Source organism: Trachurus japonicus, chromosome 7 (genome assembly GCF_045865225.1).
Source record: "Trachurus japonicus isolate A0001 chromosome 7, Traja_1.0".
Taxonomy (NCBI): Eukaryota; Metazoa; Chordata; class Actinopteri; order Carangiformes; family Carangidae; genus Trachurus; species Trachurus japonicus.
The window spans coordinates 30,348,766-30,358,438 of NC_140913.1; the positions used below are offsets into that span (position 1 = coordinate 30,348,766).

The 9,673-nt window shown below is 38.2% G+C and overlaps 1 protein-coding gene across 2 annotated transcripts in view; it reads right to left on the bottom strand.

Moving 5' to 3' along the window:
- The window catches only part of ptpn1 (protein tyrosine phosphatase non-receptor type 1), a 99,864-nt gene that overhangs the window by 77,133 nt on the left and 13,058 nt on the right, over positions 1-9,673 (bottom strand). Inside the window, exon 1 of one of the 2 annotated variants that reach the window (XM_085782799.1) lies at positions 5,625-5,639. The exons of the other annotated variant lie outside the window; for it this stretch is intronic. The gene's annotated coding sequence lies outside the window, so the exon portion shown is untranslated. Of the gene's footprint in view, positions 1-5,624; positions 5,640-9,673 lie in introns of those variants that run through there. 2 annotated transcript variants of the gene reach the window in all.

Sequence of the window (9,673 nt, forward strand, 5' to 3'; positions counted from 1 at the left end):
CCCTCCTCCCTCCCCCACAGTCTCGTCTGTCCGACCCTTTTGTAACAACGGTGCTATCTCCTCTTTGACTTGTTGTCCAGAACTATAATGTTTAGTTATCTTTTGTATTTTTACATATATATATTATATATATTTCTTTTTTTTTTTCTTCTTATGAATTGTTTGTGGTTGTCTAAATGAAAAAAAAAAAAGAAGAAAGGCAAAAAAAACAACTAAACTAAACAAAAACAAAACACAGGATGTGACGTGTGCTGCATGGGATTCCCTTACTTTGGCGCAAAGGAGTCTTAATCATGGTTGCACCCGAGTGAAGAGCGTAAATCAAGGGGCGATATTATCTTTTATCTCTGGGACTTCCTTGCATGTTAAACAACCAGAGCTACGAGGGGAACGGAGATCGACGTTTTCATCCCCTGCTATCCCCATAAAAAAAAAAAAAAAAATTATTACTATAACTTTTTTTTTTCTTTTTGAAATCCAGTGTTTAGTACATTGCATCTTAATATAATTATTCCTGTTTTTATTATTTTGTTTTTTGTTTTTGTTTTTTTTGTAGAATAGGTTTATTTATCTTGAGCAATAATTTTTTTGTCTGAATTGACTTCAATGGTTTGATCTCCGCTGAGTTGTGTTGGTGCTTTAGCGACGATGATGATGACGATAATGACGATGATGATGATGATGATGATGATGATGTACAGAAAGCTTCATTCACATGTGGACGCGGCTCGAAAACCACAGCAGCAGAGCCGAAGGAAGGAAGAAGTCTCTGCTGACAACGTACGTCCACAGCATGTGACCTGTAACGGGAACTGTGGGAAGGACTCGGTGGGTTGGGTGGGGGGAGGGAGAGGGAGTGGGAGTGGGAGTGAGGGGGGGATTAGCTGAAGAATATGATGTTACAAGTTTATATTGTGGAATAAAAAAAACCTTTTGTTCTATGGAGAAGTCTCGTCTCTTGACTTTGAGCACTGAACAAACAAACCAGTCGATGTCCTGATAATAATCAACAAACTACGTAGAAAAAAAAATCATTTCCAGCAGGAAATGCGTGTGAATGCTGAAAGCAGCCGAACGCCGTTGCTGAAGAAATGCTGAATAAGATGAAGAAAAAAGGTAGAAGAAACTGTTGAAATATTGCATGTGTAACAGTTGGAAGAGTTTGAAGAAAGAAAGAAAGAGGGGTAGAAGAAAGAAAAAATGAATGAAAGGGACAGAGAGAGGCGTAGTAAGGAAGAAAGAAGTAAAAAAAGACAGAGATAAGGGGTAGATAGAAAGAAAGAGAGAGGGGGATGAATAGATAGAAAGACGTACATAGATAACGATAGAGAGGGGTAGAAAGCAAGAAGTAAAAAGATGCAAAGAGGGTAGAAATAAAGATAGAAAGAAATACAGAGAGAAAGAAAGAAGTAAAAAGACAGAGAAAGGGGGTAATTTAGAGCTTTTATTGGCTGAAAATGACTAAACTAGTCTAAATAACAAAAAATATCAAGTCTTTTCAGACCTTGAATAATAATAATGCAAAGGAAACATGTCCATATTTATATACAGCAAGAATATTTTAACTCAGGAAGAGTTTATAAATCAGTTTTTGTGGGATAAATAATGTCAATGTTTAATCCCAGCAGTGGTTTTTATAATCTTCCTACATATAAAACCAGATGTGGTTCAGGTGACGACCTCATCAGTGTCTCATTAAGTAGATGAGTTGTGTTTGTGTTGGTGTTTAGAAAAGAAAAGAAAAGAATGACTGTCATGCTTTTAAGAAACATTTGGTCTCTTTTTTTCCCAGAGCTTGACCCTGTTGCTAGGTAAGACTTGGGTAAGGCTCTGATTGGTTGTTACTAAAAGGAAGGGGGAAAAAAACTAAGACAATTTAACAAAGCTAAATAAATTGTTAGTCAGACTTTAGAAGAAGCTGCTGCACATAGTTTGAACATACAGACTTGTGCAGTGTTCACATGACATGCTGATATGTATTTGCTTATGTTTAATCGCCATGTTGGTCATTTCACTGCTTCATCTCTTTTTTTGTTAGTGGGGGATATTGACTCAGTTGTCAACAATTTACAGGTCGGGCACAAACATTATCCCTACACAGTCTAATCTGTAGTGTTTCCTGTCATTCAGTATATGGAGAATTTCTCTCCCACCTCTCTGTCTTTAACTCTAAAACTCTCAGGCCTCTTAACAGTTTGTCACCTTAGCAGCTCTCTGAAGGCCTAAGATGCTTTATTAGTGTGACTGCTGAAGCAGTCACACTATTGTTCTTCTGTTTGGCCATTTTCTTCCGCCTTTTTACGGTCTTCTTCTAGTCCTTCATACTTTGTGCTATTTCAACAATTCATATATCAAAACGTGCAGCTTTTTTTGAACTTTATCGGCATTACTTTTCTCTTTTTAACTATTTATACTTTTTCAAATATTTAACTTTTTCACAAAAAATCTCACATTCATCAAAGTCTCAACCTCTCTTCTTCACAACTCCACTGTAGTGTAGCAGATAGGGTGGATGCTTGCCAACCCTAAAGTCACTGGTTCGAATCCAAGGGAAGAACTCTTGTTATGTTATGTTGAATTCTGCTCTCCTCCCCCGCCTTCAATTGGTTACAGGTGTTTGTTATCTCCTTGATTACTCGTACCAGTTTGCAGCACATCATCACATTACAATGAATGACAACAGTCTTGAAAGCAGTGTGCTCTCTGTAGCTGAGTGGCAGAGTAAAGGTTTAGTGATCATATGGTCATGGGTTCGATTCCTGCCTCAGTCTTTTCACTTCATTGCTTGACTTTTGATTCCAATTATTCAGCTGTCATTGGACAGTCTTTGATTCCTCATAGTATAAAGCTCATTGTAACTCAGGTTCTCTGTGGCCATATGGTTAGTGTGTTAGGTGTTGTGCTATTTCAACAATTCATATATCAAAACGTGCAGCTTTTTTTGAACTTTATCGGCATTACTTTTCTCTTTTTAACTATTTATACTTTTTAAAATATTTAACTTTTTCTGCAAATTAAACTCTAGACAAATTATTTTCTCCAGTTTTGTAGCCACACTTGTCTTCTGGCTAAAATTCTGGTCAAAAATGCAAAGAGACTTAGATAATAATTTTAAATATTTTTTAAATGCAGCCAGGGAGCTCTCTGCTCTCATTCAGCCCAATGCTGAGAATTCTCCACAACTCTGTCTGAAACATGCGTATGTCTGTGCTCTCTGTGGCGAAGTGGCAGAGTAAAGGTTTATTGATCATGAGGTCATGGGTTCGATTCCTTACTTTTTTTTTTAAGCAGAAGCCAGTGATCCTCTTATCAAAGGTTTTCTTTACCCCTCACATACTGTCTCTGTCTGTAGCCTAGTGGTTAGCTTGCTGGTCTGGAGACCTGAAGGTTGCTGGTTCAAATCTTGCCTCAACAACAATTATAGTGAATTATTTTCCCAGTTGTCCTCTGTTGACTTCTGATAACTTGCTTCATGTTGAAACTGCTGCTCTCAGCCTGAAATTCACAGAAATTTTCATTCTAAGTCATTCAAGCTTGACTCTCAAGCTTTCTTGATGTTGACAGTGTGCAGATCATTAACAGACAACAGTCTCTGCAACTGTGTGTGCACTGTGGCCTAGAGGCAGAGTGGAAGTCTAATGACCATGAGGTTGTGGGTTCGATTCCGACCTTGGTCAAACATTTGTATGGTGATCACTGCTTGCATTTGCTAATTCTGCAACAGCGTTCAGTTGCTGTCAGCAGTCACACCATTTCCATTCTTGGAAATGCTTTTTCTAGTTGTGAATATGTTTTATCTTTACAAAGTCCTAGTCTAAACTGTAAGGGGAAATTATAAGATTTTTCTTAGATTTATGTCAGTAAGAGCAATTGTTTTGTGATAAAGACTAGTCATTTCTGTGTCACTTCCTCATAGACTCGGTCGTTCTCCTCTTCTCACTGAAGGTGGAGCCAACAACCAGCAGAAAGCAGAGGGAGGGAGGGAGGGAGGAGAAGCATGAGTGTAACAAACATGGAGGAAGTTAGTGACTGAAACGCATCAACGACACTTGTCACACACGAAACGCTGACTGCACTGATTTATTCTTACAGCGGCTGACGTGGCCGAGAAAACACACGACTGACAGCAGAAACTTACAGCAACAGAAAACACTGCAGAAATAGAAAAAGACGAAATGAGAGTGAAACCCAAACTTAACCAGACAATTTCACAAGAAGTTGATGGAAATAAAATATCTGCTGCACTTCATTTGACTTATACGTTGCTGCTTTACACATCATAATATAATATAGAGCAGGTTCTCAAACTTTTTTTTTTTTTTTTACATCAAGGACCCCTAAACGGACAAAAATTGGACAAGATTTTGAAACAAACACCAGAAATACACAAATATTTGTTCTGAGACTGGAGAACATTACTTTTTTTTAGTCAATGTACGTTTAAATAGGGCCAATGGCATGGATTTTTGGAAAAATTTAGAGACATTTCTGGAAAAAAAAGTGGTAAAATTTCGAGAAAAAGTTGGGGACCCCCTTGAACCCTCTCAATGACTCCTGGGGGTCCCTGGACCAGACTTTGAGAACCACTGATACAGAGAATCATACATCATAAAATGTTAAAATGACAAAATTACACATTGAATTGCCATTTTGCAAAATGCATTGCCATCTGAATAAAGCTGCAGACACACTTCCATAAATAAAGTTTCATTTTGTACATTTTGCTGATAAAACTTAGCTACATATTGATACTTGAAAATTGAGTTTTTGTTTGTTTTTTTACAACTGAATATTGATGTAGGTCATGTTGTGATGGTTTAGTGGCTCCTGCTGCTGCTGCACAGTCACACTGTGACGACCTCATGGTAATTAACATAAGTAGTAATAACACCTGTGGCTGTGCTTTGTTTTGTTTTGTTTTTGGCTGTTTGACTTCTCACAATAAAGATCAGTGAATTAAACTATTAAAGGGATAGTTCACCCTAGAATGATATTTCGCTCATTATCTACTCACCCTCATGTTGACTAAGGGCTGGAAGAATTTTCAGAGTCCACCGTCCCTTCTCTGAGTTACAGGGGGTCTTGGCGTAGCAGTGCATTTCAATGCAACGGTTGCAAAGGGACACCAGAGCTCTTCGTAAAAAAACACACACAAAAAAACATCCAAATACCTCCATGATGCTCGTATGTAATGTCCGTCTTGTGCTGAAGCCCCAAATTGCGTAATTGTCCCGAAAAAAATTAAATAAGTCTATATTTTAAGCTTGTTTGTAGCGGAAGCTTCTCAAAGCTCCTCTTCCTGGTCCGTCCAAATCTCGCGTGATTTGCGCCGGCGTCAGTGCGGTTACTGCGAATCACGCGAGATTTGGACGGACCAGGAAGAGGTTTTTGTGTGTGTTTTTTTACGAAGAGCTCTGGTGTCCCTTTACAACCGTTGCATTGAAATGCACTGCTACGCCAAGACCCCCTGTAACTCAGAGAAGGGACGGTGGACTCTGAAAATTCTTCCAGCCCTTAGTCAACATGAGGGTGAGTAGATAATGAGCGAAATATCATTCTAGGGTGAACTATCCCTTTAACTTGTTACAGTTTCATTATTACGACAGTTTCAGCCCAACAGTCACTTTCTTCTTCTTCTTCCTCTTCTTCTTCACTCAGCATTAATCATCACCCGTTGACCTTGTGACTGAATTCTAGGTTACAAACCAAACAGCTATAAATAAAAGTGGATGAACTATATTCTCCATTATATCACATGTTACTGACACTTTCACTTGTGATGTTGTAAATACAGTTGTTGTAACGTTTCTGTACTTTTCCTTTTACACACAGGAGTTAAACACTGGACACTGGTCTGTTTACACAAGTATAGATATAAAGAATATTTGTTAAAACCTACATATAATATGCCTCTTATTTACCTGTAAGAGTAAGTTAATAATGTTTATATAAATCTCAGTTTTTTTAATTTTCAGTTTTCAATTAATAAACTTAGTTGGTCAAAAGGTTAAAAAAGCATTTTCTAAGTATTTTCTGAGTCATGTGTCAGACCTCACAGTGTTTGGCCTGAAGCTCAGTCACCAGTGTTGCGGTGCACTAACAGGGCTGTGGGGCAATAGTGCAATAAGAGCCCATTGAAAGTTCACATTAACCGCCTCGAACAAGAACTATGACTATAAGGAAAAGTATGTTTTTGGTCCCTATAGAGACAGGAAAGCTCTAAAACATCATCTAAGAGATTATGTTTCTACACTAACTGCGTTGTTAAAGCATTACAGATTTATTTGTTGAGTAATAATTGATTACATTTAGTCTGAAAACGTGAAATGCTGCATGTGTTCAGCTGTGATGCTCAGAGAGAACAAATGAACCTGTGTGTGTTTATTATAAGATGATCTACACTCTAAAACTTTACATGTCGTGTTTTACAGCCTCCATATCTCTGGTTTACGACGACCACGGCACCGACGTGTGGAGAAGATGGATCTTTAATTTGTTTGTGTGAATGAAAGGCGGCGGCCTGTTTGAGTTTACATGGCAACCCGGTGATATTTACTACAGTCATAAGTCGTCAGATGATGATGATGAACGTCCATTTTTAGCCGGAGTAAAGAGGAAGAAATGAGTGTCACTGATCTCCCATGAGGCCGTGTGTCAGTCAACACACACACACACACACACACACACACACACACACACACACACACACACACACACACACACACACACACACACACACACACACTCAGAGATCATATTTAGAGTCTAACAATAAAGTGACACACCTACAGAAACTCGACAACAGCCTGGTCTGAGTCCTGGCTGAGGTGGCGTTGTGTCGTCGCCTCATTTTGTAGCTTAGCACGACACGACCAGGATGCCATTAGTTCTTCAGGTGTTTGTTTTAATAATGTTGTATAATGTTAATCAAGTAAATAAGGTTCAGTGAGTCGTTAACTTACAGTTTCACATCCGTGGAGCCAAGTGGGAAAAGTTTCCAACATCATTTGAGCCCTTCAGGATAAAATAAAATAAGAGAAATCCTCATTTGTTTATCTGAATCCTTGGAGAACAAACACGTTGACTTAAAATATAGCTGAATTACAGAGAAACAGAAATCTATACATTTACATGCAATGAAAAAGAAAGAAAATAATAAAAAATAGAATAAAAAAATACACTTTTTCTTGAATGAATACAGGTCATCTGCAAAAACACACCTGACTGACACACCTTGCTCACTGCTGTAACTCAGGACGTTGACACTGTGACCATATTTCCTGTAACTTGGCAAACAACAGGAAAGTAATCAACTAGTTTCTCTCTGTAAAAAAAAAAGCTGCAGCTGTAAAACTGTGAATCAAACATATTATCATGAGTTGTCCTGAACTCATTTTCTCTGACACGTTGGGTCTGTGAAAACGTTTCATTAACATCAGTCGTGTGGTTTCTTTAACTTCAGAGTGTGTTTGGAGTTTCTGAATGTGCTGAAAAGGAACCGTGAGTCCTGAGTCGCTTTTATTATTCCTCGACTGCCACTCTGTGTTGTGTACACACGAACCTCTCAGGTGAGTAAACTGAGAGAAGAAAGGCATCATGGGAGGCCGGTCGGTCGGTCGGTCGCCAGCCACTCCCCTCAGTGTTGTGTCACAATCAACAAAACACTGGCAGGACAGATGTTGAGTGAGTCAGGTTTACTGCATTGTGACCACAGCTGCAGGTCGACCGCCACTCACATGAGTCCAATAGGAGAATAATTCCTTTATATATATTTATACATATGTACAGTACCTTTAAAAAAACGGGGTTCATAAAGTGATTTGGTGGCTTAAAGGATAAGTACAGGTTTTTTTTTTTTTACAATCTGGACCTTATTTCTAGCATAAAATACGATCATTTACTCACCCAGATAACTTTGGTGTCATTACAAGTCGTTCCGACGAAATTAGCTCCAGCCGAGAGCCGCGTATATCCGTATGATGTGAGTCTACAGGGCAGCAGGATGCAGCCTCTAAATAACACATTATCTGCAGAGAAACTCGTTCATTTCACCAATATTTTGTTATGATAGGCTAGTGCTATTCCCCTCTGAGTCCGGGGTTAGCTGTTATCAACATCCGGGGTCTGTAGGTTGACCTACTGACCTAATGTGAAAACCTGACAACTTACATTGAGACCAGTGAGATCATGTAGCGATGCAATTCAACCAGGTATAAATAATAAAATGGTGCGTGACTGAAATAAAAAGAGATAAAAAACAAACAAACAAAAAAACAAACAAGTAAAAGCATTAAAAGTAAAAGCAGTGAGAATATAGTTAGATATGTAGATGCAGATGCATGATCACATTGGTTCATATGATCCTTCCAGCAGCGGGAGGAGGAACGTCACCTGACTTTCATCCATAAATGCAAAAACATAAAAATAAAACAGGAAGCGAAGCAGCTGTTACAACATGTGGGACTCCTAGGATGCTTTCAAAAATAACCCAAACTATTTATAAATCTATTTCTTCACCCAAACTAAAAAAAAAAAAAAAACACCAAACTGGATCAGTATTTGCTGTGAAAACCTTCCACCCCCAGTTTTCTAAAACAGCAGCTGCTTCACATTGAACCTACCACAGACTCAGTGCCTTATATATGATGCTGCGTTCAGGGGCCTCTTTCATTCATTCATTCATTCATTCATTCATTCATTCATTCATTCATTCATTCATTCATTCATTCATTCATTCATTTCATATTTATTCCATTCATGGATTACATGCATTCCTACATGATTACACATGTTAACTTTTCTCTTTTTTGTTTCTTTATCTACATTATAACACACTGCAAAAACTCAAAATCTTTCTCATTTCTTGTCAAAACTAATCTCTTTCCACTTAAAATAAGACTCATCACCTAAAAATGTACTTGTTTTTAGATCATTTTCACTTGTTTCAAACAAATATTCACTTGAAATAAGTTTTTAAAAAAAATCTGCCAGTGAAAGCAAGTTTTTTGTGCTTGTAATAAGGAAGAAAAACTTGCTCCACTATCAGATTTTTCTACTCATTTCAAGTGAAAATATGCTTGAAAGAAGTAAAAACTGTCTAAAAAACAAGCTACTTTGTAATGTGACGTTTCTTATTTTAAGTATAATGAGATTTGTTTTGACTAGAAATTACATTTTGACTAAAAATAAGACAAATATTCTTGGTAAGATATTTGAGTTTTTGCAGTGCACCATGAATGGAGAGGAGCAGGAAGGATATCAGGCCATCTTCTTGCTGCAGGACTCTCTGCTCTGAACATGGCTGTTGTTTACGAGTCTGGCTGTCAATCAAGCTGCTGAATGAACGAGCGCGGGGCCAATCAGACGCCTCCCTGATGCTGGTGCAGAGTCAGGAATGAAAACAAAACAAGAAAAAAAAACACCTTGAATGAAATCTGATGGTGAGACAACGAGTCAGAAAAAAAACACAAAACAACCGTGGCTGTTTGCCTGAGAAATGAAATCCCATGGATCTCGGTGCAACTTTTTTTTTTTAAAAACGCCAAAGTGAACAAACAGGAGGAGTCACCTGGGGAGGGGGATAAGGGGGCTGCATCAAAACACATGTTACTGGATTCAACTTCAAACATCACCTCAAAAACCAGCTGCCAAACTCTCGTCCTCAGTGCAGCTG